The sequence below is a fragment of the Medicago truncatula genome, chromosome 2 (genome assembly GCF_003473485.1).
Source record: "Medicago truncatula cultivar Jemalong A17 chromosome 2, MtrunA17r5.0-ANR, whole genome shotgun sequence".
Lineage (NCBI taxonomy): Eukaryota > Viridiplantae > Streptophyta > Magnoliopsida > Fabales > Fabaceae > Medicago > Medicago truncatula.
Genome location: NC_053043.1, coordinates 30,889,269 through 30,914,509, shown reverse-complemented (window position 1 = coordinate 30,914,509; position 25,241 = coordinate 30,889,269). Strand labels below are relative to the sequence as shown.

At 37.0% G+C, this 25,241-nt stretch overlaps 79 non-coding genes across 79 annotated transcripts; all 79 read right to left on the bottom strand.

The window, feature by feature from the left end:
• Positions 1-112: 112 nt before the first annotated feature.
• LOC120578651 (5S ribosomal RNA) lies at positions 113-231 on the bottom strand. The gene has a single exon (XR_005644465.1). It is a non-coding gene; the product is annotated as a 5S ribosomal RNA (ribosomal RNA).
• Positions 232-431: 200 nt separating this feature from the next.
• Positions 432-550, bottom strand: LOC120578649 (5S ribosomal RNA). Its single transcript, XR_005644463.1, has one exon. It is a non-coding gene; the product is annotated as a 5S ribosomal RNA (ribosomal RNA).
• A 200-nt stretch (positions 551-750) lies between these two features.
• LOC120578648 (5S ribosomal RNA) lies at positions 751-869 on the bottom strand. The gene has a single exon (XR_005644462.1). It is a non-coding gene; the product is annotated as a 5S ribosomal RNA (ribosomal RNA).
• Positions 870-1,069: 200 nt separating this feature from the next.
• LOC120578647 (5S ribosomal RNA) lies at positions 1,070-1,188 on the bottom strand. The gene has a single exon (XR_005644461.1). It is a non-coding gene; the product is annotated as a 5S ribosomal RNA (ribosomal RNA).
• A 200-nt stretch (positions 1,189-1,388) lies between these two features.
• On the bottom strand, positions 1,389-1,507 carry LOC120578646 (5S ribosomal RNA). The gene has a single exon (XR_005644460.1). It is a non-coding gene; the product is annotated as a 5S ribosomal RNA (ribosomal RNA).
• A 200-nt stretch (positions 1,508-1,707) lies between these two features.
• Positions 1,708-1,826, bottom strand: LOC120578645 (5S ribosomal RNA). The gene has a single exon (XR_005644459.1). It is a non-coding gene; the product is annotated as a 5S ribosomal RNA (ribosomal RNA).
• Positions 1,827-2,026: 200 nt separating this feature from the next.
• LOC120578644 (5S ribosomal RNA) lies at positions 2,027-2,145 on the bottom strand. Its single transcript, XR_005644458.1, has one exon. It is a non-coding gene; the product is annotated as a 5S ribosomal RNA (ribosomal RNA).
• Positions 2,146-2,345: 200 nt separating this feature from the next.
• LOC120578643 (5S ribosomal RNA) lies at positions 2,346-2,464 on the bottom strand. The gene has a single exon (XR_005644457.1). It is a non-coding gene; the product is annotated as a 5S ribosomal RNA (ribosomal RNA).
• A 200-nt stretch (positions 2,465-2,664) lies between these two features.
• LOC120578642 (5S ribosomal RNA) lies at positions 2,665-2,783 on the bottom strand. Its single transcript, XR_005644456.1, has one exon. It is a non-coding gene; the product is annotated as a 5S ribosomal RNA (ribosomal RNA).
• A 200-nt stretch (positions 2,784-2,983) lies between these two features.
• LOC120578641 (5S ribosomal RNA) lies at positions 2,984-3,102 on the bottom strand. Its single transcript, XR_005644455.1, has one exon. It is a non-coding gene; the product is annotated as a 5S ribosomal RNA (ribosomal RNA).
• Positions 3,103-3,301: 199 nt separating this feature from the next.
• LOC120578640 (5S ribosomal RNA) lies at positions 3,302-3,420 on the bottom strand. The gene has a single exon (XR_005644454.1). It is a non-coding gene; the product is annotated as a 5S ribosomal RNA (ribosomal RNA).
• A 200-nt stretch (positions 3,421-3,620) lies between these two features.
• Positions 3,621-3,739, bottom strand: LOC120578638 (5S ribosomal RNA). The gene has a single exon (XR_005644452.1). It is a non-coding gene; the product is annotated as a 5S ribosomal RNA (ribosomal RNA).
• Positions 3,740-3,939: 200 nt separating this feature from the next.
• Positions 3,940-4,058, bottom strand: LOC120578637 (5S ribosomal RNA). The gene has a single exon (XR_005644451.1). It is a non-coding gene; the product is annotated as a 5S ribosomal RNA (ribosomal RNA).
• Positions 4,059-4,258: 200 nt separating this feature from the next.
• LOC120578636 (5S ribosomal RNA) lies at positions 4,259-4,377 on the bottom strand. The gene has a single exon (XR_005644450.1). It is a non-coding gene; the product is annotated as a 5S ribosomal RNA (ribosomal RNA).
• A 200-nt stretch (positions 4,378-4,577) lies between these two features.
• Positions 4,578-4,696, bottom strand: LOC120578635 (5S ribosomal RNA). Its single transcript, XR_005644449.1, has one exon. It is a non-coding gene; the product is annotated as a 5S ribosomal RNA (ribosomal RNA).
• A 200-nt stretch (positions 4,697-4,896) lies between these two features.
• Positions 4,897-5,015, bottom strand: LOC120578634 (5S ribosomal RNA). The gene has a single exon (XR_005644448.1). It is a non-coding gene; the product is annotated as a 5S ribosomal RNA (ribosomal RNA).
• Positions 5,016-5,215: 200 nt separating this feature from the next.
• Positions 5,216-5,334, bottom strand: LOC120578633 (5S ribosomal RNA). Its single transcript, XR_005644447.1, has one exon. It is a non-coding gene; the product is annotated as a 5S ribosomal RNA (ribosomal RNA).
• A 200-nt stretch (positions 5,335-5,534) lies between these two features.
• LOC120578632 (5S ribosomal RNA) lies at positions 5,535-5,653 on the bottom strand. Its single transcript, XR_005644446.1, has one exon. It is a non-coding gene; the product is annotated as a 5S ribosomal RNA (ribosomal RNA).
• Positions 5,654-5,853: 200 nt separating this feature from the next.
• Positions 5,854-5,972, bottom strand: LOC120578631 (5S ribosomal RNA). Its single transcript, XR_005644445.1, has one exon. It is a non-coding gene; the product is annotated as a 5S ribosomal RNA (ribosomal RNA).
• Positions 5,973-6,172: 200 nt separating this feature from the next.
• LOC120578630 (5S ribosomal RNA) lies at positions 6,173-6,291 on the bottom strand. The gene has a single exon (XR_005644444.1). It is a non-coding gene; the product is annotated as a 5S ribosomal RNA (ribosomal RNA).
• Positions 6,292-6,491: 200 nt separating this feature from the next.
• On the bottom strand, positions 6,492-6,610 carry LOC120578629 (5S ribosomal RNA). Its single transcript, XR_005644443.1, has one exon. It is a non-coding gene; the product is annotated as a 5S ribosomal RNA (ribosomal RNA).
• Positions 6,611-6,810: 200 nt separating this feature from the next.
• Positions 6,811-6,929, bottom strand: LOC120578627 (5S ribosomal RNA). The gene has a single exon (XR_005644441.1). It is a non-coding gene; the product is annotated as a 5S ribosomal RNA (ribosomal RNA).
• A 200-nt stretch (positions 6,930-7,129) lies between these two features.
• On the bottom strand, positions 7,130-7,248 carry LOC120578626 (5S ribosomal RNA). The gene has a single exon (XR_005644440.1). It is a non-coding gene; the product is annotated as a 5S ribosomal RNA (ribosomal RNA).
• A 200-nt stretch (positions 7,249-7,448) lies between these two features.
• Positions 7,449-7,567, bottom strand: LOC120578625 (5S ribosomal RNA). Its single transcript, XR_005644439.1, has one exon. It is a non-coding gene; the product is annotated as a 5S ribosomal RNA (ribosomal RNA).
• Positions 7,568-7,766: 199 nt separating this feature from the next.
• On the bottom strand, positions 7,767-7,885 carry LOC120578624 (5S ribosomal RNA). The gene has a single exon (XR_005644438.1). It is a non-coding gene; the product is annotated as a 5S ribosomal RNA (ribosomal RNA).
• Positions 7,886-8,084: 199 nt separating this feature from the next.
• On the bottom strand, positions 8,085-8,203 carry LOC120578622 (5S ribosomal RNA). Its single transcript, XR_005644437.1, has one exon. It is a non-coding gene; the product is annotated as a 5S ribosomal RNA (ribosomal RNA).
• Positions 8,204-8,403: 200 nt separating this feature from the next.
• Positions 8,404-8,522, bottom strand: LOC120578621 (5S ribosomal RNA). The gene has a single exon (XR_005644436.1). It is a non-coding gene; the product is annotated as a 5S ribosomal RNA (ribosomal RNA).
• A 199-nt stretch (positions 8,523-8,721) lies between these two features.
• LOC120578620 (5S ribosomal RNA) lies at positions 8,722-8,840 on the bottom strand. The gene has a single exon (XR_005644435.1). It is a non-coding gene; the product is annotated as a 5S ribosomal RNA (ribosomal RNA).
• A 200-nt stretch (positions 8,841-9,040) lies between these two features.
• On the bottom strand, positions 9,041-9,159 carry LOC120578619 (5S ribosomal RNA). Its single transcript, XR_005644434.1, has one exon. It is a non-coding gene; the product is annotated as a 5S ribosomal RNA (ribosomal RNA).
• A 200-nt stretch (positions 9,160-9,359) lies between these two features.
• Positions 9,360-9,478, bottom strand: LOC120578618 (5S ribosomal RNA). Its single transcript, XR_005644433.1, has one exon. It is a non-coding gene; the product is annotated as a 5S ribosomal RNA (ribosomal RNA).
• A 200-nt stretch (positions 9,479-9,678) lies between these two features.
• LOC120578692 (5S ribosomal RNA) lies at positions 9,679-9,796 on the bottom strand. The gene has a single exon (XR_005644506.1). It is a non-coding gene; the product is annotated as a 5S ribosomal RNA (ribosomal RNA).
• A 199-nt stretch (positions 9,797-9,995) lies between these two features.
• Positions 9,996-10,114, bottom strand: LOC120578617 (5S ribosomal RNA). The gene has a single exon (XR_005644432.1). It is a non-coding gene; the product is annotated as a 5S ribosomal RNA (ribosomal RNA).
• Positions 10,115-10,314: 200 nt separating this feature from the next.
• On the bottom strand, positions 10,315-10,433 carry LOC120578615 (5S ribosomal RNA). The gene has a single exon (XR_005644430.1). It is a non-coding gene; the product is annotated as a 5S ribosomal RNA (ribosomal RNA).
• Positions 10,434-10,633: 200 nt separating this feature from the next.
• LOC120578614 (5S ribosomal RNA) lies at positions 10,634-10,752 on the bottom strand. The gene has a single exon (XR_005644429.1). It is a non-coding gene; the product is annotated as a 5S ribosomal RNA (ribosomal RNA).
• A 200-nt stretch (positions 10,753-10,952) lies between these two features.
• On the bottom strand, positions 10,953-11,071 carry LOC120578613 (5S ribosomal RNA). The gene has a single exon (XR_005644428.1). It is a non-coding gene; the product is annotated as a 5S ribosomal RNA (ribosomal RNA).
• A 200-nt stretch (positions 11,072-11,271) lies between these two features.
• On the bottom strand, positions 11,272-11,390 carry LOC120578612 (5S ribosomal RNA). The gene has a single exon (XR_005644427.1). It is a non-coding gene; the product is annotated as a 5S ribosomal RNA (ribosomal RNA).
• Positions 11,391-11,590: 200 nt separating this feature from the next.
• On the bottom strand, positions 11,591-11,709 carry LOC120578611 (5S ribosomal RNA). Its single transcript, XR_005644426.1, has one exon. It is a non-coding gene; the product is annotated as a 5S ribosomal RNA (ribosomal RNA).
• A 200-nt stretch (positions 11,710-11,909) lies between these two features.
• LOC120578610 (5S ribosomal RNA) lies at positions 11,910-12,028 on the bottom strand. Its single transcript, XR_005644425.1, has one exon. It is a non-coding gene; the product is annotated as a 5S ribosomal RNA (ribosomal RNA).
• Positions 12,029-12,228: 200 nt separating this feature from the next.
• LOC120578609 (5S ribosomal RNA) lies at positions 12,229-12,347 on the bottom strand. The gene has a single exon (XR_005644424.1). It is a non-coding gene; the product is annotated as a 5S ribosomal RNA (ribosomal RNA).
• A 200-nt stretch (positions 12,348-12,547) lies between these two features.
• Positions 12,548-12,666, bottom strand: LOC120578608 (5S ribosomal RNA). The gene has a single exon (XR_005644423.1). It is a non-coding gene; the product is annotated as a 5S ribosomal RNA (ribosomal RNA).
• Positions 12,667-12,866: 200 nt separating this feature from the next.
• On the bottom strand, positions 12,867-12,985 carry LOC120578607 (5S ribosomal RNA). The gene has a single exon (XR_005644422.1). It is a non-coding gene; the product is annotated as a 5S ribosomal RNA (ribosomal RNA).
• Positions 12,986-13,185: 200 nt separating this feature from the next.
• LOC120578606 (5S ribosomal RNA) lies at positions 13,186-13,304 on the bottom strand. The gene has a single exon (XR_005644421.1). It is a non-coding gene; the product is annotated as a 5S ribosomal RNA (ribosomal RNA).
• A 200-nt stretch (positions 13,305-13,504) lies between these two features.
• On the bottom strand, positions 13,505-13,623 carry LOC120578604 (5S ribosomal RNA). Its single transcript, XR_005644419.1, has one exon. It is a non-coding gene; the product is annotated as a 5S ribosomal RNA (ribosomal RNA).
• A 200-nt stretch (positions 13,624-13,823) lies between these two features.
• On the bottom strand, positions 13,824-13,942 carry LOC120578603 (5S ribosomal RNA). The gene has a single exon (XR_005644418.1). It is a non-coding gene; the product is annotated as a 5S ribosomal RNA (ribosomal RNA).
• A 200-nt stretch (positions 13,943-14,142) lies between these two features.
• LOC120578602 (5S ribosomal RNA) lies at positions 14,143-14,261 on the bottom strand. Its single transcript, XR_005644417.1, has one exon. It is a non-coding gene; the product is annotated as a 5S ribosomal RNA (ribosomal RNA).
• Positions 14,262-14,460: 199 nt separating this feature from the next.
• On the bottom strand, positions 14,461-14,579 carry LOC120578601 (5S ribosomal RNA). The gene has a single exon (XR_005644416.1). It is a non-coding gene; the product is annotated as a 5S ribosomal RNA (ribosomal RNA).
• Positions 14,580-14,779: 200 nt separating this feature from the next.
• Positions 14,780-14,898, bottom strand: LOC120578600 (5S ribosomal RNA). The gene has a single exon (XR_005644415.1). It is a non-coding gene; the product is annotated as a 5S ribosomal RNA (ribosomal RNA).
• A 200-nt stretch (positions 14,899-15,098) lies between these two features.
• Positions 15,099-15,217, bottom strand: LOC120578598 (5S ribosomal RNA). The gene has a single exon (XR_005644413.1). It is a non-coding gene; the product is annotated as a 5S ribosomal RNA (ribosomal RNA).
• Positions 15,218-15,416: 199 nt separating this feature from the next.
• On the bottom strand, positions 15,417-15,534 carry LOC120578691 (5S ribosomal RNA). Its single transcript, XR_005644505.1, has one exon. It is a non-coding gene; the product is annotated as a 5S ribosomal RNA (ribosomal RNA).
• Positions 15,535-15,734: 200 nt separating this feature from the next.
• LOC120578705 (5S ribosomal RNA) lies at positions 15,735-15,852 on the bottom strand. Its single transcript, XR_005644519.1, has one exon. It is a non-coding gene; the product is annotated as a 5S ribosomal RNA (ribosomal RNA).
• A 200-nt stretch (positions 15,853-16,052) lies between these two features.
• Positions 16,053-16,171, bottom strand: LOC120578597 (5S ribosomal RNA). Its single transcript, XR_005644412.1, has one exon. It is a non-coding gene; the product is annotated as a 5S ribosomal RNA (ribosomal RNA).
• Positions 16,172-16,369: 198 nt separating this feature from the next.
• LOC120578690 (5S ribosomal RNA) lies at positions 16,370-16,487 on the bottom strand. The gene has a single exon (XR_005644504.1). It is a non-coding gene; the product is annotated as a 5S ribosomal RNA (ribosomal RNA).
• A 195-nt stretch (positions 16,488-16,682) lies between these two features.
• LOC120578596 (5S ribosomal RNA) lies at positions 16,683-16,801 on the bottom strand. Its single transcript, XR_005644411.1, has one exon. It is a non-coding gene; the product is annotated as a 5S ribosomal RNA (ribosomal RNA).
• Positions 16,802-17,001: 200 nt separating this feature from the next.
• On the bottom strand, positions 17,002-17,120 carry LOC120578595 (5S ribosomal RNA). Its single transcript, XR_005644410.1, has one exon. It is a non-coding gene; the product is annotated as a 5S ribosomal RNA (ribosomal RNA).
• A 198-nt stretch (positions 17,121-17,318) lies between these two features.
• On the bottom strand, positions 17,319-17,435 carry LOC120578728 (5S ribosomal RNA). The gene has a single exon (XR_005644542.1). It is a non-coding gene; the product is annotated as a 5S ribosomal RNA (ribosomal RNA).
• Positions 17,436-17,634: 199 nt separating this feature from the next.
• Positions 17,635-17,753, bottom strand: LOC120578594 (5S ribosomal RNA). The gene has a single exon (XR_005644409.1). It is a non-coding gene; the product is annotated as a 5S ribosomal RNA (ribosomal RNA).
• Positions 17,754-17,951: 198 nt separating this feature from the next.
• Positions 17,952-18,070, bottom strand: LOC120578592 (5S ribosomal RNA). Its single transcript, XR_005644407.1, has one exon. It is a non-coding gene; the product is annotated as a 5S ribosomal RNA (ribosomal RNA).
• Positions 18,071-18,269: 199 nt separating this feature from the next.
• On the bottom strand, positions 18,270-18,388 carry LOC120578591 (5S ribosomal RNA). The gene has a single exon (XR_005644406.1). It is a non-coding gene; the product is annotated as a 5S ribosomal RNA (ribosomal RNA).
• Positions 18,389-18,586: 198 nt separating this feature from the next.
• Positions 18,587-18,705, bottom strand: LOC120578590 (5S ribosomal RNA). The gene has a single exon (XR_005644405.1). It is a non-coding gene; the product is annotated as a 5S ribosomal RNA (ribosomal RNA).
• A 199-nt stretch (positions 18,706-18,904) lies between these two features.
• On the bottom strand, positions 18,905-19,023 carry LOC120578589 (5S ribosomal RNA). The gene has a single exon (XR_005644404.1). It is a non-coding gene; the product is annotated as a 5S ribosomal RNA (ribosomal RNA).
• Positions 19,024-19,221: 198 nt separating this feature from the next.
• On the bottom strand, positions 19,222-19,340 carry LOC120578588 (5S ribosomal RNA). Its single transcript, XR_005644403.1, has one exon. It is a non-coding gene; the product is annotated as a 5S ribosomal RNA (ribosomal RNA).
• Positions 19,341-19,540: 200 nt separating this feature from the next.
• LOC120578587 (5S ribosomal RNA) lies at positions 19,541-19,659 on the bottom strand. The gene has a single exon (XR_005644402.1). It is a non-coding gene; the product is annotated as a 5S ribosomal RNA (ribosomal RNA).
• Positions 19,660-19,859: 200 nt separating this feature from the next.
• LOC120578586 (5S ribosomal RNA) lies at positions 19,860-19,978 on the bottom strand. Its single transcript, XR_005644401.1, has one exon. It is a non-coding gene; the product is annotated as a 5S ribosomal RNA (ribosomal RNA).
• Positions 19,979-20,177: 199 nt separating this feature from the next.
• LOC120578585 (5S ribosomal RNA) lies at positions 20,178-20,296 on the bottom strand. The gene has a single exon (XR_005644400.1). It is a non-coding gene; the product is annotated as a 5S ribosomal RNA (ribosomal RNA).
• A 200-nt stretch (positions 20,297-20,496) lies between these two features.
• On the bottom strand, positions 20,497-20,615 carry LOC120578584 (5S ribosomal RNA). Its single transcript, XR_005644399.1, has one exon. It is a non-coding gene; the product is annotated as a 5S ribosomal RNA (ribosomal RNA).
• A 199-nt stretch (positions 20,616-20,814) lies between these two features.
• On the bottom strand, positions 20,815-20,933 carry LOC120578583 (5S ribosomal RNA). Its single transcript, XR_005644398.1, has one exon. It is a non-coding gene; the product is annotated as a 5S ribosomal RNA (ribosomal RNA).
• A 200-nt stretch (positions 20,934-21,133) lies between these two features.
• LOC120578581 (5S ribosomal RNA) lies at positions 21,134-21,252 on the bottom strand. Its single transcript, XR_005644396.1, has one exon. It is a non-coding gene; the product is annotated as a 5S ribosomal RNA (ribosomal RNA).
• Positions 21,253-21,452: 200 nt separating this feature from the next.
• On the bottom strand, positions 21,453-21,570 carry LOC120578689 (5S ribosomal RNA). The gene has a single exon (XR_005644503.1). It is a non-coding gene; the product is annotated as a 5S ribosomal RNA (ribosomal RNA).
• A 198-nt stretch (positions 21,571-21,768) lies between these two features.
• On the bottom strand, positions 21,769-21,887 carry LOC120578580 (5S ribosomal RNA). Its single transcript, XR_005644395.1, has one exon. It is a non-coding gene; the product is annotated as a 5S ribosomal RNA (ribosomal RNA).
• Positions 21,888-22,087: 200 nt separating this feature from the next.
• Positions 22,088-22,206, bottom strand: LOC120578579 (5S ribosomal RNA). The gene has a single exon (XR_005644394.1). It is a non-coding gene; the product is annotated as a 5S ribosomal RNA (ribosomal RNA).
• Positions 22,207-22,404: 198 nt separating this feature from the next.
• LOC120578578 (5S ribosomal RNA) lies at positions 22,405-22,523 on the bottom strand. The gene has a single exon (XR_005644393.1). It is a non-coding gene; the product is annotated as a 5S ribosomal RNA (ribosomal RNA).
• A 200-nt stretch (positions 22,524-22,723) lies between these two features.
• Positions 22,724-22,842, bottom strand: LOC120578577 (5S ribosomal RNA). Its single transcript, XR_005644392.1, has one exon. It is a non-coding gene; the product is annotated as a 5S ribosomal RNA (ribosomal RNA).
• A 199-nt stretch (positions 22,843-23,041) lies between these two features.
• Positions 23,042-23,160, bottom strand: LOC120578576 (5S ribosomal RNA). Its single transcript, XR_005644391.1, has one exon. It is a non-coding gene; the product is annotated as a 5S ribosomal RNA (ribosomal RNA).
• A 200-nt stretch (positions 23,161-23,360) lies between these two features.
• Positions 23,361-23,479, bottom strand: LOC120578575 (5S ribosomal RNA). The gene has a single exon (XR_005644390.1). It is a non-coding gene; the product is annotated as a 5S ribosomal RNA (ribosomal RNA).
• Positions 23,480-23,677: 198 nt separating this feature from the next.
• Positions 23,678-23,796, bottom strand: LOC120578574 (5S ribosomal RNA). The gene has a single exon (XR_005644389.1). It is a non-coding gene; the product is annotated as a 5S ribosomal RNA (ribosomal RNA).
• Positions 23,797-23,996: 200 nt separating this feature from the next.
• On the bottom strand, positions 23,997-24,115 carry LOC120578573 (5S ribosomal RNA). The gene has a single exon (XR_005644388.1). It is a non-coding gene; the product is annotated as a 5S ribosomal RNA (ribosomal RNA).
• Positions 24,116-24,312: 197 nt separating this feature from the next.
• On the bottom strand, positions 24,313-24,431 carry LOC120578572 (5S ribosomal RNA). Its single transcript, XR_005644387.1, has one exon. It is a non-coding gene; the product is annotated as a 5S ribosomal RNA (ribosomal RNA).
• A 200-nt stretch (positions 24,432-24,631) lies between these two features.
• On the bottom strand, positions 24,632-24,750 carry LOC120578570 (5S ribosomal RNA). The gene has a single exon (XR_005644385.1). It is a non-coding gene; the product is annotated as a 5S ribosomal RNA (ribosomal RNA).
• A 200-nt stretch (positions 24,751-24,950) lies between these two features.
• Positions 24,951-25,069, bottom strand: LOC120578569 (5S ribosomal RNA). The gene has a single exon (XR_005644384.1). It is a non-coding gene; the product is annotated as a 5S ribosomal RNA (ribosomal RNA).
• Positions 25,070-25,241: the final 172 nt, after the last annotated feature.

The following is a 25,241-nucleotide window of genomic DNA, read 5'->3' as shown; positions in this document are numbered from 1 at the left end:
GTGTTAGGTAGCGTAAATTAACGGAAAAAATGAAATACAATCGAAGTTTATTTTTCAAAAACGACGTAAAATTACGCTAATTAACAAAAAGAACACGAAATTTTGGCAAAAAGAGGTGCAACACAAGGACTTCCCAGGAGGTCACCCATCCTAGTACTACTCTCGCCCAAGCACGCTTAACTGCGGAGTTCTGATGGGATCCGGTGCATTAGTGCTGGTATGATCGCACCTGAGAGTAAAGCGTTGTAATTGTATATATGCATTTCTAATTTATTTTTCAAAAAAGACGTCAAACTACGCTAATTAATTAACTAATAGAGTGTTAGGTAGCGTAAATTAACGGAAAAAATGAAATACAATCGAAGTTTATTTTTCAAAAACGACGTAAAATTACGCTAATTAACAAAAAGAACACGAAATTTTGGCAAAAAGAGGTGCAACACAAGGACTTCCCAGGAGGTCACCCATCCTAGTACTACTCTCGCCCAAGCACGCTTAACTGCGGAGTTCTGATGGGATCCGGTGCATTAGTGCTGGTATGATCGCACCTGAGAGTAAAGCGTTGTAATTGTATATATGCATTTCTAATTTATTTTTCAAAAAAGACGTCAAACTACGCTAATTAATTAACTAATAGAGTGTTAGGTAGCGTAAATTAACGGAAAAAATGAAATACAATCGAAGTTTATTTTTCAAAAACGACGTAAAATTACGCTAATTAACAAAAAGAACACGAAATTTTGGCAAAAAGAGGTGCAACACAAGGACTTCCCAGGAGGTCACCCATCCTAGTACTACTCTCGCCCAAGCACGCTTAACTGCGGAGTTCTGATGGGATCCGGTGCATTAGTGCTGGTATGATCGCACCTGAGAGTAAAGCGTTGTAATTGTATATATGCATTTCTAATTTATTTTTCAAAAAAGACGTCAAACTACGCTAATTAATTAACTAATAGAGTGTTAGGTAGCGTAAATTAACGGAAAAAATGAAATACAATCGAAGTTTATTTTTCAAAAACGACGTAAAATTACGCTAATTAACAAAAAGAACACGAAATTTTGGCAAAAAGAGGTGCAACACAAGGACTTCCCAGGAGGTCACCCATCCTAGTACTACTCTCGCCCAAGCACGCTTAACTGCGGAGTTCTGATGGGATCCGGTGCATTAGTGCTGGTATGATCGCACCTGAGAGTAAAGCGTTGTAATTGTATATATGCATTTCTAATTTATTTTTCAAAAAAGACGTCAAACTACGCTAATTAATTAACTAATAGAGTGTTAGGTAGCGTAAATTAACGGAAAAAATGAAATACAATCGAAGTTTATTTTTCAAAAACGACGTAAAATTACGCTAATTAACAAAAAGAACACGAAATTTTGGCAAAAAGAGGTGCAACACAAGGACTTCCCAGGAGGTCACCCATCCTAGTACTACTCTCGCCCAAGCACGCTTAACTGCGGAGTTCTGATGGGATCCGGTGCATTAGTGCTGGTATGATCGCACCTGAGAGTAAAGCGTTGTAATTGTATATATGCATTTCTAATTTATTTTTCAAAAAAGACGTCAAACTACGCTAATTAATTAACTAATAGAGTGTTAGGTAGCGTAAATTAACGGAAAAAATGAAATACAATCGAAGTTTATTTTTCAAAAACGACGTAAAATTACGCTAATTAACAAAAAGAACACGAAATTTTGGCAAAAAGAGGTGCAACACAAGGACTTCCCAGGAGGTCACCCATCCTAGTACTACTCTCGCCCAAGCACGCTTAACTGCGGAGTTCTGATGGGATCCGGTGCATTAGTGCTGGTATGATCGCACCTGAGAGTAAAGCGTTGTAATTGTATATATGCATTTCTAATTTATTTTTCAAAAAAGACGTCAAACTACGCTAATTAATTAACTAATAGAGTGTTAGGTAGCGTAAATTAACGGAAAAAATGAAATACAATCGAAGTTTATTTTTCAAAAACGACGTAAAATTACGCTAATTAACAAAAAGAACACGAAATTTTGGCAAAAAGAGGTGCAACACAAGGACTTCCCAGGAGGTCACCCATCCTAGTACTACTCTCGCCCAAGCACGCTTAACTGCGGAGTTCTGATGGGATCCGGTGCATTAGTGCTGGTATGATCGCACCTGAGAGTAAAGCGTTGTAATTGTATATATGCATTTCTAATTTATTTTTCAAAAAAGACGTCAAACTACGCTAATTAATTAACTAATAGAGTGTTAGGTAGCGTAAATTAACGGAAAAAATGAAATACAATCGAAGTTTATTTTTCAAAAACGACGTAAAATTACGCTAATTAACAAAAAGAACACGAAATTTTGGCAAAAAGAGGTGCAACACAAGGACTTCCCAGGAGGTCACCCATCCTAGTACTACTCTCGCCCAAGCACGCTTAACTGCGGAGTTCTGATGGGATCCGGTGCATTAGTGCTGGTATGATCGCACCTGAGAGTAAAGCGTTGTAATTGTATATATGCATTTCTAATTTATTTTTCAAAAAAGACGTCAAACTACGCTAATTAATTAACTAATAGAGTGTTAGGTAGCGTAAATTAACGGAAAAAATGAAATACAATCGAAGTTTATTTTTCAAAAACGACGTAAAATTACGCTAATTAACAAAAAGAACACGAAATTTTGGCAAAAAGAGGTGCAACACAAGGACTTCCCAGGAGGTCACCCATCCTAGTACTACTCTCGCCCAAGCACGCTTAACTGCGGAGTTCTGATGGGATCCGGTGCATTAGTGCTGGTATGATCGCACCTGAGAGTAAAGCGTTGTAATTGTATATATGCATTTCTAATTTATTTTTCAAAAAAGACGTCAAACTACGCTAATTAATTAACTAATAGAGTGTTAGGTAGCGTAAATTAACGGAAAAAATGAAATACAATCGAAGTTTATTTTTCAAAAACGACGTAAAATTACGCTAATTAACAAAAAGAACACGAAATTTTGGCAAAAAGAGGTGCAACACAAGGACTTCCCAGGAGGTCACCCATCCTAGTACTACTCTCGCCCAAGCACGCTTAACTGCGGAGTTCTGATGGGATCCGGTGCATTAGTGCTGGTATGATCGCACCTGAGAGTAAAGCGTTGTAATTGTATATATGCATTTCTAATTTATTTTCAAAAAAGACGTCAAACTACGCTAATTAATTAACTAATAGAGTGTTAGGTAGCGTAAATTAACGGAAAAAATGAAATACAATCGAAGTTTATTTTTCAAAAACGACGTAAAATTACGCTAATTAACAAAAAGAACACGAAATTTTGGCAAAAAGAGGTGCAACACAAGGACTTCCCAGGAGGTCACCCATCCTAGTACTACTCTCGCCCAAGCACGCTTAACTGCGGAGTTCTGATGGGATCCGGTGCATTAGTGCTGGTATGATCGCACCTGAGAGTAAAGCGTTGTAATTGTATATATGCATTTCTAATTTATTTTTCAAAAAAGACGTCAAACTACGCTAATTAATTAACTAATAGAGTGTTAGGTAGCGTAAATTAACGGAAAAAATGAAATACAATCGAAGTTTATTTTTCAAAAACGACGTAAAATTACGCTAATTAACAAAAAGAACACGAAATTTTGGCAAAAAGAGGTGCAACACAAGGACTTCCCAGGAGGTCACCCATCCTAGTACTACTCTCGCCCAAGCACGCTTAACTGCGGAGTTCTGATGGGATCCGGTGCATTAGTGCTGGTATGATCGCACCTGAGAGTAAAGCGTTGTAATTGTATATATGCATTTCTAATTTATTTTTCAAAAAAGACGTCAAACTACGCTAATTAATTAACTAATAGAGTGTTAGGTAGCGTAAATTAACGGAAAAAATGAAATACAATCGAAGTTTATTTTTCAAAAACGACGTAAAATTACGCTAATTAACAAAAAGAACACGAAATTTTGGCAAAAAGAGGTGCAACACAAGGACTTCCCAGGAGGTCACCCATCCTAGTACTACTCTCGCCCAAGCACGCTTAACTGCGGAGTTCTGATGGGATCCGGTGCATTAGTGCTGGTATGATCGCACCTGAGAGTAAAGCGTTGTAATTGTATATATGCATTTCTAATTTATTTTTCAAAAAAGACGTCAAACTACGCTAATTAATTAACTAATAGAGTGTTAGGTAGCGTAAATTAACGGAAAAAATGAAATACAATCGAAGTTTATTTTTCAAAAACGACGTAAAATTACGCTAATTAACAAAAAGAACACGAAATTTTGGCAAAAAGAGGTGCAACACAAGGACTTCCCAGGAGGTCACCCATCCTAGTACTACTCTCGCCCAAGCACGCTTAACTGCGGAGTTCTGATGGGATCCGGTGCATTAGTGCTGGTATGATCGCACCTGAGAGTAAAGCGTTGTAATTGTATATATGCATTTCTAATTTATTTTTCAAAAAAGACGTCAAACTACGCTAATTAATTAACTAATAGAGTGTTAGGTAGCGTAAATTAACGGAAAAAATGAAATACAATCGAAGTTTATTTTTCAAAAACGACGTAAAATTACGCTAATTAACAAAAAGAACACGAAATTTTGGCAAAAAGAGGTGCAACACAAGGACTTCCCAGGAGGTCACCCATCCTAGTACTACTCTCGCCCAAGCACGCTTAACTGCGGAGTTCTGATGGGATCCGGTGCATTAGTGCTGGTATGATCGCACCTGAGAGTAAAGCGTTGTAATTGTATATATGCATTTCTAATTTATTTTTCAAAAAAGACGTCAAACTACGCTAATTAATTAACTAATAGAGTGTTAGGTAGCGTAAATTAACGGAAAAAATGAAATACAATCGAAGTTTATTTTTCAAAAACGACGTAAAATTACGCTAATTAACAAAAAGAACACGAAATTTTGGCAAAAAGAGGTGCAACACAAGGACTTCCCAGGAGGTCACCCATCCTAGTACTACTCTCGCCCAAGCACGCTTAACTGCGGAGTTCTGATGGGATCCGGTGCATTAGTGCTGGTATGATCGCACCTGAGAGTAAAGCGTTGTAATTGTATATATGCATTTCTAATTTATTTTTCAAAAAAGACGTCAAACTACGCTAATTAATTAACTAATAGAGTGTTAGGTAGCGTAAATTAACGGAAAAAATGAAATACAATCGAAGTTTATTTTTCAAAAACGACGTAAAATTACGCTAATTAACAAAAAGAACACGAAATTTTGGCAAAAAGAGGTGCAACACAAGGACTTCCCAGGAGGTCACCCATCCTAGTACTACTCTCGCCCAAGCACGCTTAACTGCGGAGTTCTGATGGGATCCGGTGCATTAGTGCTGGTATGATCGCACCTGAGAGTAAAGCGTTGTAATTGTATATATGCATTTCTAATTTATTTTTCAAAAAAGACGTCAAACTACGCTAATTAATTAACTAATAGAGTGTTAGGTAGCGTAAATTAACGGAAAAAATGAAATACAATCGAAGTTTATTTTTCAAAAACGACGTAAAATTACGCTAATTAACAAAAAGAACACGAAATTTTGGCAAAAAGAGGTGCAACACAAGGACTTCCCAGGAGGTCACCCATCCTAGTACTACTCTCGCCCAAGCACGCTTAACTGCGGAGTTCTGATGGGATCCGGTGCATTAGTGCTGGTATGATCGCACCTGAGAGTAAAGCGTTGTAATTGTATATATGCATTTCTAATTTATTTTTCAAAAAAGACGTCAAACTACGCTAATTAATTAACTAATAGAGTGTTAGGTAGCGTAAATTAACGGAAAAAATGAAATACAATCGAAGTTTATTTTTCAAAAACGACGTAAAATTACGCTAATTAACAAAAAGAACACGAAATTTTGGCAAAAAGAGGTGCAACACAAGGACTTCCCAGGAGGTCACCCATCCTAGTACTACTCTCGCCCAAGCACGCTTAACTGCGGAGTTCTGATGGGATCCGGTGCATTAGTGCTGGTATGATCGCACCTGAGAGTAAAGCGTTGTAATTGTATATATGCATTTCTAATTTATTTTTCAAAAAAGACGTCAAACTACGCTAATTAATTAACTAATAGAGTGTTAGGTAGCGTAAATTAACGGAAAAAATGAAATACAATCGAAGTTTATTTTTCAAAAACGACGTAAAATTACGCTAATTAACAAAAAGAACACGAAATTTTGGCAAAAAGAGGTGCAACACAAGGACTTCCCAGGAGGTCACCCATCCTAGTACTACTCTCGCCCAAGCACGCTTAACTGCGGAGTTCTGATGGGATCCGGTGCATTAGTGCTGGTATGATCGCACCTGAGAGTAAAGCGTTGTAATTGTATATATGCATTTCTAATTTATTTTTCAAAAAAGACGTCAAACTACGCTAATTAATTAACTAATAGAGTGTTAGGTAGCGTAAATTAACGGAAAAAATGAAATACAATCGAAGTTTATTTTTCAAAAACGACGTAAAATTACGCTAATTAACAAAAAGAACACGAAATTTTGGCAAAAAGAGGTGCAACACAAGGACTTCCCAGGAGGTCACCCATCCTAGTACTACTCTCGCCCAAGCACGCTTAACTGCGGAGTTCTGATGGGATCCGGTGCATTAGTGCTGGTATGATCGCACCTGAGAGTAAAGCGTTGTAATTGTATATATGCATTTCTAATTTATTTTTCAAAAAAGACGTCAAACTACGCTAATTAATTAACTAATAGAGTGTTAGGTAGCGTAAATTAACGGAAAAAATGAAATACAATCGAAGTTTATTTTTCAAAAACGACGTAAAATTACGCTAATTAACAAAAAGAACACGAAATTTTGGCAAAAAGAGGTGCAACACAAGGACTTCCCAGGAGGTCACCCATCCTAGTACTACTCTCGCCCAAGCACGCTTAACTGCGGAGTTCTGATGGGATCCGGTGCATTAGTGCTGGTATGATCGCACCTGAGAGTAAAGCGTTGTAATTGTATATATGCATTTCTAATTTATTTTTCAAAAAAGACGTCAAACTACGCTAATTAATTAACTAATAGAGTGTTAGGTAGCGTAAATTAACGGAAAAAATGAAATACAATCGAAGTTTATTTTTCAAAAACGACGTAAAATTACGCTAATTAACAAAAAGAACACGAAATTTTGGCAAAAAGAGGTGCAACACAAGGACTTCCCAGGAGGTCACCCATCCTAGTACTACTCTCGCCCAAGCACGCTTAACTGCGGAGTTCTGATGGGATCCGGTGCATTAGTGCTGGTATGATCGCACCTGAGAGTAAAGCGTTGTAATTGTATATATGCATTTCTAATTTATTTTTCAAAAAAGACGTCAAACTACGCTAATTAATTAACTAATAGAGTGTTAGGTAGCGTAAATTAACGGAAAAAATGAAATACAATCGAAGTTTATTTTTCAAAAACGACGTAAAATTACGCTAATTAACAAAAAGAACACGAAATTTTGGCAAAAAGAGGTGCAACACAAGGACTTCCCAGGAGGTCACCCATCCTAGTACTACTCTCGCCCAAGCACGCTTAACTGCGGAGTTCTGATGGGATCCGGTGCATTAGTGCTGGTATGATCGCACCTGAGAGTAAAGCGTTGTAATTGTATATATGCATTTCTAATTTATTTTTCAAAAAAGACGTCAAACTACGCTAATTAATTAACTAATAGAGTGTTAGGTAGCGTAAATTAACGGAAAAAATGAAATACAATCGAAGTTTATTTTCAAAAACGACGTAAAATTACGCTAATTAACAAAAAGAACACGAAATTTTGGCAAAAAGAGGTGCAACACAAGGACTTCCCAGGAGGTCACCCATCCTAGTACTACTCTCGCCCAAGCACGCTTAACTGCGGAGTTCTGATGGGATCCGGTGCATTAGTGCTGGTATGATCGCACCTGAGAGTAAAGCGTTGTAATTGTATATATGCATTTCTAATTTATTTTTCAAAAAGACGTCAAACTACGCTAATTAATTAACTAATAGAGTGTTAGGTAGCGTAAATTAACGGAAAAAATGAAATACAATCGAAGTTTATTTTTCAAAAACGACGTAAAATTACGCTAATTAACAAAAAGAACACGAAATTTTGGCAAAAAGAGGTGCAACACAAGGACTTCCCAGGAGGTCACCCATCCTAGTACTACTCTCGCCCAAGCACGCTTAACTGCGGAGTTCTGATGGGATCCGGTGCATTAGTGCTGGTATGATCGCACCTGAGAGTAAAGCGTTGTAATTGTATATATGCATTTCTAATTTATTTTTCAAAAAAGACGTCAAACTACGCTAATTAATTAACTAATAGAGTGTTAGGTAGCGTAAATTAACGGAAAAAATGAAATACAATCGAAGTTTATTTTTCAAAAACGACGTAAAATTACGCTAATTAACAAAAAGAACACGAAATTTTGGCAAAAAGAGGTGCAACACAAGGACTTCCCAGGAGGTCACCCATCCTAGTACTACTCTCGCCCAAGCACGCTTAACTGCGGAGTTCTGATGGGATCCGGTGCATTAGTGCTGGTATGATCGCACCTGAGAGTAAAGCGTTGTAATTGTATATATGCATTTCTAATTTATTTTTCAAAAAAGACGTCAAACTACGCTAATTAATTAACTAATAGAGTGTTAGGTAGCGTAAATTAACGGAAAAAATGAAATACAATCGAAGTTTATTTTCAAAAACGACGTAAAATTACGCTAATTAACAAAAAGAACACGAAATTTTGGCAAAAAGAGGTGCAACACAAGGACTTCCCAGGAGGTCACCCATCCTAGTACTACTCTCGCCCAAGCACGCTTAACTGCGGAGTTCTGATGGGATCCGGTGCATTAGTGCTGGTATGATCGCACCTGAGAGTAAAGCGTTGTAATTGTATATATGCATTTCTAATTTATTTTTCAAAAAAGACGTCAAACTACGCTAATTAATTAACTAATAGAGTGTTAGGTAGCGTAAATTAACGGAAAAAATGAAATACAATCGAAGTTTATTTTTCAAAAACGACGTAAAATTACGCTAATTAACAAAAAGAACACGAAATTTTGGCAAAAAGAGGTGCAACACAAGGACTTCCCAGGAGGTCACCCATCCTAGTACTACTCTCGCCCAAGCACGCTTAACTGCGGAGTTCTGATGGGATCCGGTGCATTAGTGCTGGTATGATCGCACCTGAGAGTAAAGCGTTGTAATTGTATATATGCATTTCTAATTTATTTTTCAAAAAAGACGTCAAACTACGCTAATTAATTAACTAATAGAGTGTTAGGTAGCGTAAATTAACGGAAAAAATGAAATACAATCGAAGTTTATTTTTCAAAAACGACGTAAAATTACGCTAATTAACAAAAAGAACACGAAATTTTGGCAAAAAGAGGTGCAACACAAGGACTTCCCAGGAGGTCACCCATCCTAGTACTACTCTCGCCCAAGCACGCTTAACTGCGGAGTTCTGATGGGATCCGGTGCATTAGTGCTGGTATGATCGCACCTGAGAGTAAAGCGTTGTAATTGTATATATGCATTTCTAATTTATTTTTCAAAAAAGACGTCAAACTACGCTAATTAATTAACTAATAGAGTGTTAGGTAGCGTAAATTAACGGAAAAAATGAAATACAATCGAAGTTTATTTTTCAAAAACGACGTAAAATTACGCTAATTAACAAAAAGAACACGAAATTTTGGCAAAAAGAGGTGCAACACAAGGACTTCCCAGGAGGTCACCCATCCTAGTACTACTCTCGCCCAAGCACGCTTAACTGCGGAGTTCTGATGGATCCGGTGCATTAGTGCTGGTATGATCGCACCTGAGAGTAAAGCGTTGTAATTGTATATATGCATTTCTAATTTATTTTCAAAAAAGACGTCAAACTACGCTAATTAATTAACTAATAGAGTGTTAGGTAGCGTAAATTAACGGAAAAAATGAAATACAATCGAAGTTTATTTTTCAAAAACGACGTAAAATTACGCTAATTAACAAAAAGAACACGAAATTTTGGCAAAAAGAGGTGCAACACAAGGACTTCCCAGGAGGTCACCCATCCTAGTACTACTCTCGCCCAAGCACGCTTAACTGCGGAGTTCTGATGGGATCCGGTGCATTAGTGCTGGTATGATCGCACCTGAGAGTAAAGCGTTGTAATTGTATATATGCATTTCTAATTTATTTTTCAAAAAAGACGTCAAACTACGCTAATTAATTAACTAATAGAGTGTTAGGTAGCGTAAATTAACGGAAAAAATGAAATACAATCGAAGTTTATTTTTCAAAAACGACGTAAAATTACGCTAATTAACAAAAAGAACACGAAATTTTGGCAAAAAGAGGTGCAACACAAGGACTTCCCAGGAGGTCACCCATCCTAGTACTACTCTCGCCCAAGCACGCTTAACTGCGGAGTTCTGATGGGATCCGGTGCATTAGTGCTGGTATGATCGCACCTGAGAGTAAAGCGTTGTAATTGTATATATGCATTTCTAATTTATTTTTCAAAAAAGACGTCAAACTACGCTAATTAATTAACTAATAGAGTGTTAGGTAGCGTAAATTAACGGAAAAAATGAAATACAATCGAAGTTTATTTTTCAAAAACGACGTAAAATTACGCTAATTAACAAAAAGAACACGAAATTTTGGCAAAAAGAGGTGCAACACAAGGACTTCCCAGGAGGTCACCCATCCTAGTACTACTCTCGCCCAAGCACGCTTAACTGCGGAGTTCTGATGGGATCCGGTGCATTAGTGCTGGTATGATCGCACCTGAGAGTAAAGCGTTGTAATTGTATATATGCATTTCTAATTTATTTTTCAAAAAAGACGTCAAACTACGCTAATTAATTAACTAATAGAGTGTTAGGTAGCGTAAATTAACGGAAAAAATGAAATACAATCGAAGTTTATTTTTCAAAAACGACGTAAAATTACGCTAATTAACAAAAAGAACACGAAATTTTGGCAAAAAGAGGTGCAACACAAGGACTTCCCAGGAGGTCACCCATCCTAGTACTACTCTCGCCCAAGCACGCTTAACTGCGGAGTTCTGATGGGATCCGGTGCATTAGTGCTGGTATGATCGCACCTGAGAGTAAAGCGTTGTAATTGTATATATGCATTTCTAATTTATTTTTCAAAAAAGACGTCAAACTACGCTAATTAATTAACTAATAGAGTGTTAGGTAGCGTAAATTAACGGAAAAAATGAAATACAATCGAAGTTTATTTTTCAAAAACGACGTAAAATTACGCTAATTAACAAAAAGAACACGAAATTTTGGCAAAAAGAGGTGCAACACAAGGACTTCCCAGGAGGTCACCCATCCTAGTACTACTCTCGCCCAAGCACGCTTAACTGCGGAGTTCTGATGGGATCCGGTGCATTAGTGCTGGTATGATCGCACCTGAGAGTAAAGCGTTGTAATTGTATATATGCATTTCTAATTTATTTTTCAAAAAAGACGTCAAACTACGCTAATTAATTAACTAATAGAGTGTTAGGTAGCGTAAATTAACGGAAAAAATGAAATACAATCGAAGTTTATTTTTCAAAAACGACGTAAAATTACGCTAATTAACAAAAAGAACACGAAATTTTGGCAAAAAGAGGTGCAACACAAGGACTTCCCAGGAGGTCACCCATCCTAGTACTACTCTCGCCCAAGCACGCTTAACTGCGGAGTTCTGATGGGATCCGGTGCATTAGTGCTGGTATGATCGCACCTGAGAGTAAAGCGTTGTAATTGTATATATGCATTTCTAATTTATTTTTCAAAAAAGACGTCAAACTACGCTAATTAATTAACTAATAGAGTGTTAGGTAGCGTAAATTAACGGAAAAAATGAAATACAATCGAAGTTTATTTTTCAAAAACGACGTAAAATTACGCTAATTAACAAAAAGAACACGAAATTTTGGCAAAAAGAGGTGCAACACAAGGACTTCCCAGGAGGTCACCCATCCTAGTACTACTCTCGCCCAAGCACGCTTAACTGCGGAGTTCTGATGGGATCCGGTGCATTAGTGCTGGTATGATCGCACCTGAGAGTAAAGCGTTGTAATTGTATATATGCATTTCTAATTTATTTTTCAAAAAAGACGTCAAACTACGCTAATTAATTAACTAATAGAGTGTTAGGTAGCGTAAATTAACGGAAAAAATGAAATACAATCGAAGTTTATTTTTCAAAAACGACGTAAAATTACGCTAATTAACAAAAAGAACACGAAATTTTGGCAAAAAGAGGTGCAACACAAGGACTTCCCAGGAGGTCACCCATCCTAGTACTACTCTCGCCCAAGCACGCTTAACTGCGGAGTTCTGATGGGATCCGGTGCATTAGTGCTGGTATGATCGCACCTGAGAGTAAAGCGTTGTAATTGTATATATGCATTTCTAATTTATTTTTCAAAAAAGACGTCAAACTACGCTAATTAATTAACTAATAGAGTGTTAGGTAGCGTAAATTAACGGAAAAAATGAAATACAATCGAAGTTTATTTTTCAAAAACGACGTAAAATTACGCTAATTAACAAAAAGAACACGAAATTTTGGCAAAAAGAGGTGCAACACAAGGACTTCCCAGGAGGTCACCCATCCTAGTACTACTCTCGCCCAAGCACGCTTAACTGCGGAGTTCTGATGGGATCCGGTGCATTAGTGCTGGTATGATCGCACCTGAGAGTAAAGCGTTGTAATTGTATATATGCATTTCTAATTTATTTTTCAAAAAAGACGTCAAACTACGCTAATTAATTAACTAATAGAGTGTTAGGTAGCGTAAATTAACGGAAAAAATGAAATACAATCGAAGTTTATTTTTCAAAAACGACGTAAAATTACGCTAATTAACAAAAAGAACACGAAATTTTGGCAAAAAGAGGTGCAACACAAGGACTTCCCAGGAGGTCACCCATCCTAGTACTACTCTCGCCCAAGCACGCTTAACTGCGGAGTTCTGATGGGATCCGGTGCATTAGTGCTGGTATGATCGCACCTGAGAGTAAAGCGTTGTAATTGTATATATGCATTTCTAATTTATTTTTCAAAAAAGACGTCAAACTACGCTAATTAATTAACTAATAGAGTGTTAGGTAGCGTAAATTAACGGAAAAAATGAAATACAATCGAAGTTTATTTTTCAAAAACGACGTAAAATTACGCTAATTAACAAAAAGAACACGAAATTTTGGCAAAAAGAGGTGCAACACAAGGACTTCCCAGGAGGTCACCCATCCTAGTACTACTCTCGCCCAAGCACGCTTAACTGCGGAGTTCTGATGGGATCCGGTGCATTAGTGCTGGTATGATCGCACCTGAGAGTAAAGCGTTGTAATTGTATATATGCATTTCTAATTTATTTTTCAAAAAAGACGTCAAACTACGCTAATTAATTAACTAATAGAGTGTTAGGTAGCGTAAATTAACGGAAAAAATGAAATACAATCGAAGTTTATTTTTCAAAAACGACGTAAAATTACGCTAATTAACAAAAAGAACACGAAATTTTGGCAAAAAGAGGTGCAACACAAGGACTTCCCAGGAGGTCACCCATCCTAGTACTACTCTCGCCCAAGCACGCTTAACTGCGGAGTTCTGATGGGATCCGGTGCATTAGTGCTGGTATGATCGCACCTGAGAGTAAAGCGTTGTAATTGTATATATGCATTTCTAATTTATTTTTCAAAAAAGACGTCAAACTACGCTAATTAATTAACTAATAGAGTGTTAGGTAGCGTAAATTAACGGAAAAAATGAAATACAATCGAAGTTTATTTTTCAAAAACGACGTAAAATTACGCTAATTAACAAAAAGAACACGAAATTTTGGCAAAAAGAGGTGCAACACAAGGACTTCCCAGGAGGTCACCCATCCTAGTACTACTCTCGCCCAAGCACGCTTAACTGCGGAGTTCTGATGGGATCCGGTGCATTAGTGCTGGTATGATCGCACCTGAGAGTAAAGCGTTGTAATTGTATATATGCATTTCTAATTTATTTTTCAAAAAAGACGTCAAACTACGCTAATTAATTAACTAATAGAGTGTTAGGTAGCGTAAATTAACGGAAAAAATGAAATACAATCGAAGTTTATTTTTCAAAAACGACGTAAAATTACGCTAATTAACAAAAAGAACACGAAATTTTGGCAAAAAGAGGTGCAACACAAGGACTTCCCAGGAGGTCACCCATCCTAGTACTACTCTCGCCCAAGCACGCTTAACTGCGGAGTTCTGATGGGATCCGGTGCATTAGTGCTGGTATGATCGCACCTGAGAGTAAAGCGTTGTAATTGTATATATGCATTTCTAATTTATTTTTCAAAAAAGACGTCAAACTACGCTAATTAATTAACTAATAGAGTGTTAGGTAGCGTAAATTAACGGAAAAAATGAAATACAATCGAAGTTTATTTTTCAAAACGACGTAAAATTACGCTAATTAACAAAAAGAACACGAAATTTTGGCAAAAAGAGGTGCAACACAAGGACTTCCCAGGAGGTCACCCATCCTAGTACTACTCTCGCCCAAGCACGCTTAACTGCGGAGTTCTGATGGGATCCGGTGCATTAGTGCTGGTATGATCGCACCTGAGAGTAAAGCGTTGTAATTGTATATATGCATTTCTAATTTATTTTTCAAAAAAGACGTCAAACTACGCTAATTAATTAACTAATAGAGTGTTAGGTAGCGTAAATTAACGGAAAAAATGAAATACAATCGAAGTTTATTTTTCAAAAACGACGTAAAATTACGCTAATTAACAAAAAGAACACGAAATTTTGGCAAAAAGAGGTGCAACACAAGGACTTCCCAGGAGGTCACCCATCCTAGTACTACTCTCGCCCAAGCACGCTTAACTGCGGAGTTCTGATGGGATCCGGTGCATTAGTGCTGGTATGATCGCACCTGAGAGTAAAGCGTTGTAATTGTATATATGCATTTCTAATTTATTTTTCAAAAAAGACGTCAAACTACGCTAATTAATTAACTAATAGAGTGTTAGGTAGCGTAAATTAACGGAAAAAATGAAATACAATCGAAGTTTATTTTTCAAAAACGACGTAAAATTACGCTAATTAACAAAAAGAACACGAAATTTTGGCAAAAAGAGGTGCAACACAAGGACTTCCCAGGAGGTCACCCATCCTAGTACTACTCTCGCCCAAGCACGCTTAACTGCGGAGTTCTGATGGGATCCGGTGCATTAGTGCTGGTATGATCGCACCTGAGAGTAAAACGACGTAATTGTATATATGCATTTCTAATTTATTTTTCAAAAAAGACGTCAAACTACGCTAATTAATTAACTAATAGAGTGTTAGGTAGCGTAAATTAACGGAAAAAATGAAATACAATCGAAGTTTATTTTCAAAAACGACGTAAAATTACGCTAATTAACAAAAAGAACACGAAATTTTGGCAAAAAGAGGTGCAACACAAGGACTTCCCAGGAGGTCACCCATCCTAGTACTACTCTCGCCCAAGCACGCTTAACTGCGGAGTTCTGATGGATCCGGTGCATTAGTGCTGGTATGATCGCACCTGAGAGTAAAGCGTTGTAATTGTATATATGCATTTCTAATTTATTTTTCAAAAAAGACGTCAAACTACGCTAATTAATTAACTAATAGAGTGTTAGGTAGCGTAAATTAACGGAAAAAATGAAATACAATCGAAGTTTATTTTTCAAAAACGACGTAAAATTACGCTAATTAACAAAAAGAACACGAAATTTTGGCAAAAAGAGGTGCAACACAAGGACTTCCCAGGAGGTCACCCATCCTAGTACTACTCTCGCCAAGCACGCTTAACTGCGGAGTTCTGATGGGATCCGGTGCATTAGTGCTGGTATGATCGCACCTGAGAGTAAAGCGTTGTAATTGTATATATGCATTTCTAATTTATTTTTCAAAAAAGACGTCAAACTACGCTAATTAATTAACTAATAGAGTGTTAGGTAGCGTAAATTAACGGAAAAAATGAAATACAATCGAAGTTTATTTTTCAAAAACGACGTAAAATTACGCTAATTAACAAAAAGAACACGAAATTTTGGCAAAAAGAGGTGCAACACAAGGACTTCCCAGGAGGTCACCCATCCTAGTACTACTCTCGCCCAAGCACGCTTAACTGCGGAGTTCTGATGGGATCCGGTGCATTAGTGCTGGTATGATCGCACCTGAGAGTAAAGCGTTGTAATTGTATATATGCATTTCTAATTTATTTTTCAAAAAAGACGTCAAACTACGCTAATTAATTAACTAATAGAGTGTTAGGTAGCGTAAATTAACGGAAAAAAATGAAATACAATCGAAGTTTATTTTCAAAAACGACGTAAAATTACGCTAATTAACAAAAGAACACGAAATTTGGCAAAAAGAGGTGCAACACAAGGACTTCCCAGGAGGTCACCCATCCTAGTACTACTCTCGCCCAAGCACGCTTAACTGCGGAGTTCTGATGGATCCGGTGCATTAGTGCTGGTATGATCGCACCTGAGAGTAAAGCGTTGTAATTGTATATATGCATTTCTAATTTATTTTCAAAAAGACGTCAAACTACGCTAATTAATTAACTAATAGAGTGTTAGGTAGCGTAAATTAACGGAAAAAATGAATACAATCGAAGTTTATTTTTCAAAAACGACGTAAAATTACGCTAATTAACAAAAGAACACGAAATTTGGCAAAAAGAGGTGCAACACAAGGACTTCCCAGGAGGTCACCCATCCTAGTACTACTCTCGCCCAAGCACGCTTAACTGCGGAGTTCTGATGGGATCCGGTGCATTAGTGCTGGTATGATCGCACCTGAGAGTAAAGCGTTGTAATTGTATATATGCATTTCTAATTTATTTTTCAAAAAAGACGTCAAACTACGCTAATTAATTAACTAATAGAGTGTTAGGTAGCGTAAATTAACGGAAAAAATGAAATACAATCGAAGTTTATTTTTCAAAAACGACGTAAAATTACGCTAATTAACAAAAAGAACACGAAATTTTGGCAAAAAGAGGTGCAACACAAGGACTTCCCAGGAGGTCACCCATCCTAGTACTACTCTCGCCCAAGCACGCTTAACTGCGGAGTTCTGATGGGATCCGGTGCATTAGTGCTGGTATGATCGCACCTGAGAGTAAAACGCGTAATTGTATATATGCATTTCTAATTTATTTTTCAAAAAGACGTCAAACTACGCTAATTAATTAACTAATAGAGTGTTAGGTAGCGTAAATTAACGGAAAAAATGAAATACAATCGAAGTTTATTTTTCAAAAACGACGTAAAATTACGCTAATTAACAAAAAGAACACGAAATTTTGGCAAAAAGAGGTGCAACACAAGGACTTCCCAGGAGGTCACCATCCTAGTACTACTCTCGCCCAAGCACGCTTAACTGCGGAGTTCTGATGGGATCCGGTGCATTAGTGCTGTATGATCGCACCTGAGAGTAAAACGTGTAATTGTATATATGCATTTCTAATTTATTTTTCAAAAAAGACGTCAAACTACGCTAATTAATTAACTAATAGAGTGTTAGGTAGCGTAAATTAACGGAAAAAATGAAATACAATCGAAGTTTATTTTTCAAAAACGACGTAAAATTACGCTAATTAACAAAAAGAACACGAAATTTTGGCAAAAAGAGGTGCAACACAAGGACTTCCCAGGAGGTCACCCATCCTAGTACTACTCTCGCCCAAGCACGCTTAACTGCGGAGTTCTGATGGGATCCGGTGCATTAGTGCTGGTATGATCGCACCTGAGAGTAAAGCGTTGTAATTGTATATATGCATTTCTAATTTATTTTTCAAAAAAGACGTCAAACTACGCTAATTAATTAACTAATAGAGTGTTAGGTAGCGTAAATTAACGGAAAAAATGAAATACAATCGAAGTTATTTTTCAAAAACGACGTAAAATTACGCTAATTAACAAAAGAACACGAAATTTTGGCAAAAAGAGGTGCAACACAAGGACTTCCCAGGAGGTCACCCATCCTAGTACTACTCTCGCCCAAGCACGCTTAACTGCGGAGTTCTGATGGGATCCGGTGCATTAGTGCTGGTATGATCGCACCTGAGAGTAAAGCGTTGTAATTGTATATATGCATTTCTAATTTATTTTCAAAAAAGACGTCAAACTACGCTAATTAATTAACTAATAGAGTGTTAGGTAGCGTAAATTAACGGAAAAAATGAAATACAATCGAAGTTTATTTTTCAAAAACGACGTAAAATTACGCTAATTAACAAAAAGAACACGAAATTTTGGCAAAAAGAGGTGCAACACAAGGACTTCCCAGGAGGTCACCCATCCTAGTACTACTCTCGCCCAAGCACGCTTAACTGCGGAGTTCTGATGGGATCCGGTGCATTAGTGCTGGTATGATCGCACCTGAGAGTAAAGCGTTGTAATTGTATATATGCATTTCTAATTATTTTTCAAAAAAGACGTCAAACTACGCTAATTAATTAACTAATAGAGTGTTAGGTAGCGTAAATTAACGGAAAAATGAAATACAATCGAAGTTTATTTTTCAAAAACGACGTAAAATTACGCTAATTAACAAAAAGAACACGAAATTTTGGCAAAAAGAGGTGCAACACAAGGACTTCCCAGGAGGTCACCCATCCTAGTACTACTCTCGCCCAAGCACGCTTAACTGCGGAGTTCTGATGGGATCCGGTGCATTAGTGCTGGTATGATCGCACCTGAGAGTAAAGCGTTGTAATTGTATATATGCATTTCTAATTTATTTTTCAAAAAAGACGTCAAACTACGCTAATTAATTAACTAATAGAGTGTTAGGTAGCGTAAATTAACGGAAAAAATGAAATACAATCGAAGTTTATTTTTCAAAAACGACGTAAAATTACGCTAATTAACAAAAGAACACGAAATTTTGGCAAAAAGAGGTGCAACACAAGGACTTCCCAGGAGGTCACCCATCCTAGTACTACTCTCGCCCAAGCACGCTTAACTGCGGAGTTCTGATGGGATCCGGTGCATTAGTGCTGGTATGATCGCACCTGAGAGTAAAGCGTTGTAATTGTATATATGCATTTCTAATTTATTTTCAAAAAAGACGTCAAACTACGCTAATTAATTAACTAATAGAGTGTTAGGTAGCGTAAATTAACGGAAAAAATGAAATACAATCGAAGTTTATTTTCAAAAACGACGTAAAATTACGCTAATTAACAAAAAGAACACGAAATTTTGGCAAAAAGAGGTGCAACACAAGGACTTCCCAGGAGGTCACCCATCCTAGTACTACTCTCGCCCAAGCACGCTTAACTGCGGAGTTCTGATGGGATCCGGTGCATTAGTGCTGGTATGATCGCACCTGAGAGTAAAGCGTTGTAATTGTATATATGCATTTCTAATTTATTTTTCAAAAAAGACGTCAAACTACGCTAATTAATTAACTAATAGAGTGTTAGGTAGCGTAAATTAACGGAAAAAATGAAATACAATCGAAGTTTATTTTTCAAAAACGACGTAAAATTACGCTAATTAACAAAAAGAACACGAAATTTTGGCAAAAAGAGGTGCAACACAAGGACTTCCCAGGAGGTCACCCATCCTAGTACTACTCTCGCCCAAGCACGCTTAACTGCGGAGTTCTGATGGGATCCGGTGCATTAGTGCTGGTATGATCGCACCTGAGAGTAAAGCGTTGTAATTGTATATATGCATTTCTAATTTATTTTTCAAAAAAGACGTCAAACTACGCTAATTAATTAACTAATAGAGTGTTAGGTAGCGTAAATTAACGGAAAAAATGAAATACAATCGAAGTTTATTTTTCAAAAACGACGTAAAATTACGCTAATTAACAAAAAGAACACGAAATTTTGGCAAAAAGAGGTGCAACACAAGGACTTCCCAGGAGGTCACCCATCCTAGTACTACTCTCGCCCAAGCACGCTTAACTGCGGAGTTCTGATGGGATCCGGTGCATTAGTGCTGGTATGATCGCACCTGAGAGTAAAGCGTTGTAATTGTATATATGCATTTCTAATTTATTTTTCAAAAAAGACGTCAAACTACGCTAATTAATTAACTAATAGAGTGTTAGGTAGCGTAAATTAACGGAAAAAATGAAATACAATCGAAGTTTATTTTCAAAAACGACGTAAAATTACGCTAATTAACAAAAAGAACACGAAATTTTGGCAAAAAGAGGTGCAACACAAGGACTTCCCAGGAGGTCACCCATCCTAGTACTACTCTCGCCCAAGCACGCTTAACTGCGGAGTTCTGATGGGATCCGGTGCATTAGTGCTGGTATGATCGCACCTGAGAGTAAAGCGTTGTAATTGTATATATGCATTTCTAATTTATTTTTCAAAAAAGACGTCAAACTACGCTAATTAATTAACTAATAGAGTGTTAGGTAGCGTAAATTAACGGAAAAAATGAAATACAATCGAAGTTTATTTTTCAAAAACGACGTAAAATTACGCTAATTAACAAAAAGAACACGAAATTTTGGCAAAAAGAGGTGCAACACAAGGACTTCCCAGGAGGTCACCCATCCTAGTACTACTCTCGCCCAAGCACGCTTAACTGCGGAGTTCTGATGGGATCCGGTGCATTAGTGCTGGTATGATCGCACCTGAGAGTAAAGCGTTGTAATTGTATATATGCATTTCTAATTTATTTTTCAAAAAGACGTCAAACTACGCTAATTAATTAACTAATAGAGTGTTAGGTAGCGTAAATTAACGGAAAAAATGAAATACAATCGAAGTTTATTTTTCAAAAACGACGTAAAATTACGCTAATTAACAAAAAGAACACGAAATTTTGGCAAAAAGAGGTGCAACACAAGGACTTCCCAGGAGGTCACCCATCCTAGTACTACTCTCGCCCAAGCACGCTTAACTGCGGAGTTCTGATGGGATCCGGTGCATTAGTGCTGGTATGATCGCACCTGAGAGTAAAGCGTTGTAATTGTATATATGCATTTCTAATTTATTTTTCAAAAAAGACGTCAAACTACGCTAATTAATTAACTAATAGAGTGTTAGGTAGCGTAAATTAACGGAAAAAATGAAATACAATCGAAGTTTATTTTTCAAAAACGACGTAAAATTACGCTAATTAACAAAAAGAACACGAAATTTTGGCAAAAAGAGGTGCAACACAAGGACTTCCCAGGAGGTCACCCATCCTAGTACTACTCTCGCCCAAGCACGCTTAACTGCGGAGTTCTGATGGGATCCGGTGCATTAGTGCTGGTATGATCGCACCTGAGAGTAAAGCGTTGTAATTGTATATATGCATTTCTAATTTATTTTTCAAAAAAGACGTCAAACTACGCTAATTAATTAACTAATAGAGTGTTAGGTAGCGTAAATTAACGGAAAAAATGAAATACAATCGAAGTTTATTTTTCAAAAACGACGTAAAATTACGCTAATTAACAAAAAGAACACGAAATTTTGGCAAAAAGAGGTGCAACACAAGGACTTCCCAGGAGGTCACCCATCCTAGTACTACTCTCGCCCAAGCACGCTTAACTGCGGAGTTCTGATGGATCCGGTGCATTAGTGCTGGTATGATCGCACCTGAGAGTAAAGCGTTGTAATTGTATATATGCATTTCTAATTTATTTTTCAAAAAGACGTCAAACTACGCTAATTAATTAACTAATAGAGTGTTAGGTAGCGTAAATTAACGGAAAAAATGAAATACAATCGAAGTTTATTTTTCAAAAACGACGTAAAATTACGCTAATTAACAAAAGAACACGAAATTTTGGCAAAAAGAGGTGCAACACAAGGACTTCCCAGGAGGTCACCCATCCTAGTACTACTCTCGCCCAAGCACGCTTAACTGCGGAGTTCTGATGGGATCCGGTGCATTAGTGCTGGTATGATCGCACCTGAGAGTAAAGCGTTGTAATTGTATATATGCATTTCTAATTTATTTTTCAAAAAAGACGTCAAACTACGCTAATTAATTAACTAATAGAGTGTTAGGTAGCGTAAATTAACGGAAAAAATGAAATACAATCGAAGTTTATTTTTCAAAAACGACGTAAAATTACGCTAATTAACAAAAAGAACACGAAATTTTGGCAAAAAGAGGTGCAACACAAGGACTTCCCAGGAGGTCACCCATCCTAGTACTACTCTCGCCCAAGCACGCTTAACTGCGGAGTTCTGATGGGATCCGGTGCATTAGTGCTGGTATGATCGCACCTGAGAGTAAAGCGTTGTAATTGTATATATGCATTTCTAATTTATTTTTCAAAAAAGACGTCAAACTACGCTAATTAATTAACTAATAGAGTGTTAGGTAGCGTAAATTAACGGAAAAAATGAAATACAATCGAAGTTTATTTTCAAAACGACGTAAAATTACGCTAATTAACAAAAAGAACACGAAATTTTGGCAAAAAGAGGTGCAACACAAGGACTTCCCAGGAGGTCACCCATCCTAGTACTACTCTCGCCCAAGCACGCTTAACTGCGGAGTTCTGATGGGATCCGGTGCATTAGTGCTGGTATGATCGCACCTGAGAGTAAAGCGTTGTAATTGTATATATGCATTTCTAATTTATTTTTCAAAAAAGACGTCAAACTACGCTAATTAATTAACTAATAGAGTGTTAGGTAGCGTAAATTAACGGAAAAAATGAAATACAATCGAAGTTTATTTTTCAAAAACGACGTAAAATTACGCTAATTAACAAAAAGAACACGAAATTTTGGCAAAAAGAGGTGCAACACAAGGACTTCCCAGGAGGTCACCCATCCTAGTACTACTCTCGCCCAAGCACGCTTAACTGCGGAGTTCTGATGGGATCCGGTGCATTAGTGCTGGTATGATCGCACCTGAGAGTAAAGCGTTGTAATTGTATATATGCATTTCTAATTTATTTTTCAAAAAAGACGTCAAACTACGCTAATTAATTAACTAATAGAGTGTTAGGTAGCGTAAATTAACGGAAAAAATGAAATACAATCGAAGTTTATTTTTCAAAAACGACGTAAAATTACGCTAATTAACAAAAGAACACGAAATTTTGGCAAAAAGAGGTGCAACACAAGGACTTCCCAGGAGGTCACCCATCCTAGTACTACTCTCGCCCAAGCACGCTTAACTGCGGAGTTCTGATGGGATCCGGTGCATTAGTGCTGGTATGATCGCACCTGAGAGTAAAGCGTTGTAATTGTATATATGCATTTCTAATTTATTTTTCAAAAAAGACGTCAAACTACGCTAATTAATTAACTAATAGAGTGTTAGGTAGCGTAAATTAACGGAAAAAATGAAATACAATCGAAGTTTATTTTTCAAAAACGACGTAAAATTACGCTAATTAACAAAAAGAACACGAAATTTTGGCAAAAAGAGGTGCAACACAAGGACTTCCCAGGAGGTCACCCATCCTAGTACTACTCTCGCCCAAGCACGCTTAACTGCGGAGTTCTGATGGGATCCGGTGCATTAGTGCTGGTATGATCGCACCTGAGAGTAAAGCGTTGTAATTGTATTATGCATTTCTAATTTATTTTTCAAAAAAGACGTCAAACTACGCTAATTAATTAACTAATAGAGTGTTAGGTAGCGTAAATTAACGGAAAAAATGAAATACAATCGAAGTTTATTTTCAAAAACGACGTAAAATTACGCTAATTAACAAAAAGAACACGAAATTTTGGCAAAAAGAGGTGCAACACAAGGACTTCCCAGGAGGTCACCCATCCTAGTACTACTCTCGCCCAAGCACGCTTAACTGCGGAGTTCTGATGGGATCCGGTGCATTAGTGCTGGTATGATCGCACCTGAGAGTAAAGCGTTGTAATTGTATATATGCATTTCTAATTTATTTTTCAAAAAAGACGTCAAACTACGCTAATTAATTAACTAATAGAGTGTTAGGTAGCGTAAATTAACGGAAAAAATGAAATACAATCGAAGTTTATTTTTCAAAAACGACGTAAAATTACGCTAATTAACAAAAAGAACACGAAATTTTGGCAAAAAGAGGTGCAACACAAGGACTTCCCAGGAGGTCACCCATCCTAGTACTACTCTCGCCCAAGCACGCTTAACTGCGGAGTTCTGATGGGATCCGGTGCATTAGTGCTGGTATGATCGCACCTGAGAGTAAAGCGTTGTAATTGTATATATGCATTTCTAATTTATTTTTCAAAAAGACGTCAAACTACGCTAATTAATTAACTAATAGAGTGTTAGGTAGCGTAAATTAACGGAAAAAATGAAATACAATCGAAGTTTATTTTCAAAACGACGTAAAATTACGCTAATTAACAAAAAGAACACGAAATTTTGGCAAAAAGAGGTGCAACACAAGGACTTCCCAGGAGGTCACCCATCCTAGTACTACTCTCGCCCAAGCACGCTTAACTGCGGAGTTCTGATGGGATCCGGTGCATTAGTGCTGGTATGATCGCACCTGAGAGTAAAGCGTTGTAATTGTATATATGCATTTCTAATTTATTTTTCAAAAAAGACGTCAAACTACGCTAATTAATTAACTAATAGAGTGTTAGGTAGCGTAAATTAACGGAAAAAATGAAATACAATCGAAGTTTATTTTTCAAAAACGACGTAAAATTACGCTAATTAACAAAAAGAACACGAAATTTTGGCAAAAAGAGGTGCAACACAAGGACTTCCCAGGAGGTCACCCATCCTAGTACTACTCTCGCCCAAGCACGCTTAACTGCGGAGTTCTGATGGGATCCGGTGCATTAGTGCTGGTATGATCGCACCTGAGAGTAAAGCGTTGTAATTGTATATATGCATTTCTAATTTATTTTTCAAAAAAGACGTCAAACTACGCTAATTAATTAACTAATAGAGTGTTAGGTAGCGTAAATTAACGGAAAAAATGAAATACAATCGAAGTTTATTTTTCAAAAACGACGTAAAATTACGCTAATTAACAAAAAGAACACGAAATTTTGGCAAAAAGAGGTGCAACACAAGGACTTCCCAGGAGGTCACCCATCCTAGTACTACTCTCGCCCAAGCACGCTTAACTGCGGAGTTCTGATGGGATCCGGTGCATTAGTGCTGGTATGATCGCACCTGAGAGTAAAGCGTTGTAATTGTATATATGCATTTCTAATTTATTTTTCAAAAAAGACGTCAAACTACGCTAATTAATTAACTAATAGAGTGTTAGGTAGCGTAAATTAACGGAAAAAATGAAATACAATCGAAGTTTATTTTTCAAAAACGACGTAAAATTACGCTAATTAA